Raw genomic sequence first — 5,420 nt, 5'->3', positions numbered from 1 at the left:
GGGGGGGGGGGGGGGGGGTCCAGTAAATTTCTAAACGCTCTGACAAGTGAGGAGATTAAAATATAATCTTTAAAAAAAACAAAACAAACAGTAATAATCTGGTGCAGCAGAATCTCCTGAATGTTTCCTGATACTGTGACGTGGTCCGGTTCAGAACGTGGCGACACGTAGCGGGGTCTCAAACTGTCGGACTCCGGTCAGATCCTGCGCTGACGTCGCCTGTGGTCATGTTGCTTAAATCCACTTCACCTCATGTAGCACTAATGCTGAAAAGGAACCAGATGAATTGTTTTAAACCCGCTGCTGAACTCAGAGAAAAGACCTTCAGTCGTGATCGGTGCGTCAGAGCGGACCCGAATCGAACCCGCTCCACCCTGAGCTGCCGCACCGACGCGCAGCCTGAAGCTTGCACGTCGTTGCAGGCGCAGATGGACCGCGAAGCGGCGCCGTGTTTTCACGATCTCCTCCGGATCAGCGAAGCGCTCCATGTCTGCCTGTAACCCTTAAATATCAACCGTGTGCCTAGAATCGAAAACACGACTCCAAACAGCTCCGCCCCCCCGAAGGCGGCGTCTCTCTGAGCCGAAGACCGGCTGGCGGCGTGCTGCGCTCTCACAGAAATCTGAGCCATGTTGTCTTAAATTTAACATTTTTAACAGAGAGGATTGATCTGGTTTAGATTTTATCAAAGCTTTTAAAGAACTCCTTCGTTAAAACCAAAATAAACCTAAATTAGTGGCTTTGTTTTCTTTTTTTACCCACAGCTGGTGAATATATCGCAGATTATTTAAGGTTGGACTGACGGTGGCTGATGGATCATATTTAGCTGCCCAGGACGTTTATGGTTTAACTCCAGAAACAAGCTTTTTAGTAAATATTATTTCTATTCGGTGCGATTTTAGTGTCCGAACGCCTTCATCGCTCTTGAGACAGGTTGGAGACGACCCTGAGACTAATCTGAGAGTTTGAATTTGGACTTCGCTCGCCAGCCGGCCTCCTCCAATGAGGAGCCGCCTTTAAGCTCCATTTTAACCGTACTGTAACAAAAACAAAACGTCCCGTCTCCCCGCACCACAACGAGCTACTGAGATTAGAGCGCTGTAACGCACCGTATGTAAATGATGTGACCGCACAACGCTTTAGAACCAGGCAGAACACCCCCATCCCGAGGTTTTCCCAACAAGAAGAAGAAGAAACTCCGATCCTCCCGGCCTCCGAGTCCGAGGAACGCCGTCCGGACCCGGAGCGCGAGGGAGAAGCAATAAGAGCCGAGCGCAGTTACCGGTGCTGAAATCTAAACTCGAAACCACGAATGTCTGACGTAGAACGCCAAAAGGGCTCCAGCGTTTCTTTCACATTCTTGTGTAATTAATCATTTTATAGTTTTCTGATGAATGAATGCCGGAGTACCAAGCTTGACCTTTTTATTGTTTATTTTTATTATTATTAATAATATTATTATTGTGTTGTATCTTGTACTTTTTCTCCATTGTTTATTTTTCCACTTTAAACTGCCAGTATGTGTACAATGCGAGAGAGAAGTCTGCTTTTTTTTTTTTTTACTTCCCTCAACTGTAAAAACCCCCCAAAAACAATCTATTTAAAAATAAAATCAGCTGTATGAAGATCAGAGGAGATTTTTATTTCATGCATTTGTTCACTAACGCTGCAAAGTCTGCGTTAGTTTTAGTTTTATTTTATTTTCGTCTCCAGTCCGACGGTTTGAATCCTCTCAGCTGTTGTTGGCGGCAGAAGCAGCTGAAGTATTTCATCAGAAACAAAACATCCGAGGACGTCTCTGTCTGGTTTATAAACGGATCACTGTGAACTCTTCATGCCTGGCTTCTCCAACGTCACAGTTAGAAACGTTTTCCTGAGAAAATGTCGACTAGAAATAAACAAAATCAAGGATAATTGATGATTCTGGAGATGGAGGGCCTTCTGTTTATGGCATGTTTTTAATTATTTATCTCCAGGAGACACACTAGCACACACCCACATACCATGAACAATTTTTATTTATATACTTTGTCTTTTTACACATATGCTTACCCCCCACACACCGATTCACAAACAGTCCTGATGGCTGAAGGTCATAAAAACAGGTGACGATTATAACAACGTGGCAGCATACTCTGATAATAGATTCAGTCTGGATTCAAAAATTTAAATCATGGAGTTAGGATTCTCATTTTAAGATATCCTTATTGTGGAGTAAAAATGTTCTGGCAGCCTTCTCAATATGGTATGTCTGATATGCCATGAAAGGGACAAAAAAAAGGAAAACAAAAAGGATTACTGATAATAGATGGTGAAAGTAAATGGGGGGTAAGGGGGACTAATAATGTAGTGAAATTTTATTTTATTTTTTGTGAAAAAAGTGAACGCTGAACGACAACAGAGATCTGTCGAGGAAGCTCAAACAGAGCTGTTAAAACGGTGAGAACAAAAGCTAAAATTAGCTAAATAAATGACCGAAATGGCTGCTATGAAAGCTAAAACTGACAAGACAGTAGCCGAAATCTAAAACTAGTTTATTTAATTTTTTATTTTTATTTTAGATTGGCTGGAGAAGCTTAAGATGAATTGCTAAAGCTAATAGGAGCACAATCTTAAAGTAACAAAACGTAGCAAATGTTTAGCTAATAACTAAATGTATAAAAAGGATAGCTAAAAGCAAACCAGAAGATAAAAATAGCAAAATGCTAGCTAAAAGCTAAAATTAGCCTTACTGGCCCTGACTCTTGTTATTGTTTTGTTTCTAACTTTAGTCTGTAAATGTTTATCTGGTAAATGTTCTGTTGTTTTATTCTCCTAAGTGAGTGCCGTAAAGTAAATATTATTGACGTAAAAAGGTCGTAATTTTATGAACGTCGCAAAGTTGAACAAAATGGCGTCTTTAAAGACTTCAACCAGAGGAAGTGAAGCCCGCTGAGCTCCTGAACCCGAGTAGGTTTGTTTTATTTGTTATAATGGTTGTATCTGAGGTTTATAGGTGAACTTTAACTCGGTTAACTACAAAATAAACGGGTAATGTTTTATTTGAACCAGGCCGAGATGCGGTTAGTTAGCGCCGCTGCAGCGGAAGTTACAGCGCTCCTTCACAATAAGAGTCTCCGACACATAACACTGAGCGTTACTCTCAAAACCCCCGGTGGTTTCGGCTGCAGTATTTGGTTTATTGAAGAACAACAATGTAAGATGTTTTAAAAGTTTAAAATCTTCAGGAAGGTTTTTGAATTTAAAGGAGTGTATGCGTTTGCGACTGTTATTGTGAAGGATCGAAACACTCATCTGCACCTCGGCCCGGTTCGGACGCTCGGTTCAAATGTTGCTTACGTCACCTGTGACGCGTGCGCGAACCTGACGTCACGTGTCTTGATGACGTCTCAACGGCTGCCTTTGCAACGTCAGGTGTCTTTATGACATCTTAAAGGCAGCCTTTAAGCTCTCAGTTGAAACTTCATTTCATTTCATTGTCCTGTCCCGTACAGACGTGTGTGAATATTGTCCAGAAACGGAAAATGGTTGGTAAAATGAATGTTCTCCAGGGAAACTCAGACGCTGAGACCCTCGAAGCTGCAGCTCCCAACGACAAACTCCAGATGTTTGTTTCCGCTTTGACCGTCCGAGTCCTGAGCGAGTGTGGAGCCGTCCAAAGCTTGGACCGTCTCCAGAAAGAAAACGGAGCCGTCTTCATCAGAGGTTTAGTGGCGCGGATGATGAAGGGACTCCGCGGGTCCGACTACGTGTGCCCGGGCGCCAAAAAGTGCAAGAAGATCTGCGAGGAGGTCACCAGAGACCTCTGGGAGAGCCACGGTCCTCAGCAGCTGAAAGCGGCGCTCCGGACCCAGGATCCAGAGGTCGGCGCCTCCTCAGGTCGCTGCAAACTCGCGCCAAGAAGCTGTTTGAGGAGGTCAGCAGGAGCGCCACAAACACCAAACTCTTCAGAGTGACCACCAAGCTGCTGCTCGGCTCCATTCTGCTCTTCTTCTTGTTTTTTGTCGTGGCGTTGCTGATCTGAACCGTCAGCAGTTCCATCTGTCTCCTGAGGACATGTCCTCCTGTTCTGATGCTCTGTCCCTGTCCCCCGTTCCCGTCCCCCACCTTCCAGCCCTCAGCTGGGTGAAAACTGAACACCGGCAGGTTGGCTGTTTTTGCTCAGTTCTCACAGCTGAAACTTTATTTTATCTTTTTTCGAACACTTCCATCGATCTTTCCTTTTTTTGTTTTTTTTCTATCTGAGCAGCTCGACAAGCGTGCACGTTCTCCGTGTGCACAACCGGGTTTTACTCCGGGAACTCCGTTTTTTTCCCCCCAACTGAACCAAAAGGAAATGAATTCATTTGGTTCCTGGAATTGGCTTCAAATGTGTGTCTGAGAGTTAAACTCTGAGGCGCCAAACTTTTCAATAAATCCGACTAAAGGTTGATTTCTGGATCGCACTGATTGTGTTTTTATCTTTGTAAAGTGTCCCCAGGTGTCTGGAAAGGCGCCGGCGGATGAAACATGTTGTTCTTCGTATTATTCTGGTCCAGTCGAGCAGTTTGAGGGAACCTTTTATCGCCTTCATCAAACCCGACTGTCCTTTTGGGACGGTTTCCTCCGAGGTGCTGCTGAGCAGAGCGAGTCAAAAGATCCGGTCTTACAGGTCGAAGACGGAGACAGAGACGCACGATGTCTTCTGTCCGTTAAGGTTTGGACTCATGTCCAACGATCTGAGCGTTTGGACACTTTAAGGAACAAGAAGGTTCTTCAGACGAGCTAAAGGTTTCCTAAAAACACCAGAAAATACAGCCGAACGACAGCTAAAGAAGCTGAATCTGACTTATTACAGCTGAAACTAGCATAACATTAGCTAGAAGCTAAACGTTAAGGAGGCTAGCTGAAAGCTAAAAGCAGCAAAAGGTGAGCTAAAACCCAAAAGAATAATGTTTTTGTAGAAAGGGAAGATTGTGTCTTTAAATGGGGAAATTATTAGTAAATAAAGGAAAATATTTTCAAAATTATAAAAGTTACAAAAACCAAAAGTCATGTCACTCATCTCCTGAATGAGCCGAACGTTTTGAGATGTTAACAGCTAAAACAGCAGAAATAAGCTGAACAGTAGCTAAAAGTTTTAAATGGTTTGAAGACGTCTCGATTCATTTTAATAAGGAGAAATATTTTTAAAAAGTGTCAGATTTACAAAAAAACTAATGAGCTGAACAGGCTGAAGGTTTAGATATTTAAATGGTTAAAAAAAAGCTAAAAGTCTTCTGAAGTAGTCTGAAAACTGCACTGAAGAAACTAAAACAACAGATTTGAGTTTAAAACCTCAAATTGCCGTCAGACCTTTCAGAATAAATGTGTTTTATTCCAGATAAACATAACGAGGCGATGGTTTAACGCCTAAACGAGACAAATTAAAAGACTCTGAG

The 5,420-nt window shown here is 42.9% G+C and overlaps 1 protein-coding gene across 2 annotated transcripts in view; it reads left to right on the top strand.

Moving 5' to 3' along the window:
* The window catches only part of gas6 (growth arrest-specific 6), a 13,831-nt gene extending 12,726 nt beyond the window's left edge, over window positions 1-1,105 (top strand). Inside the window, exon 16 of one of the 2 annotated variants that reach the window (XM_017405190.3) lies at window positions 7-1,105. The gene's annotated coding sequence lies outside the window, so the exon portion shown is untranslated. The remainder of the gene's footprint in view (window positions 1-6) is intronic. The other variant, XM_037979870.1, reaches the window with a different exon arrangement.
* The last annotated feature ends 4,315 nt before the right edge of the window (window positions 1,106-5,420 follow it).

The sequence above is a fragment of the Kryptolebias marmoratus genome, linkage group LG15 (genome assembly GCF_001649575.2).
Source record: "Kryptolebias marmoratus isolate JLee-2015 linkage group LG15, ASM164957v2, whole genome shotgun sequence".
NCBI classification, from domain to species: domain Eukaryota; kingdom Metazoa; phylum Chordata; class Actinopteri; order Cyprinodontiformes; family Rivulidae; genus Kryptolebias; species Kryptolebias marmoratus.
The sequence above is the reverse complement of the archived record's forward strand: the minus strand, read 5'-3'. Positions and strand labels throughout refer to the sequence as shown.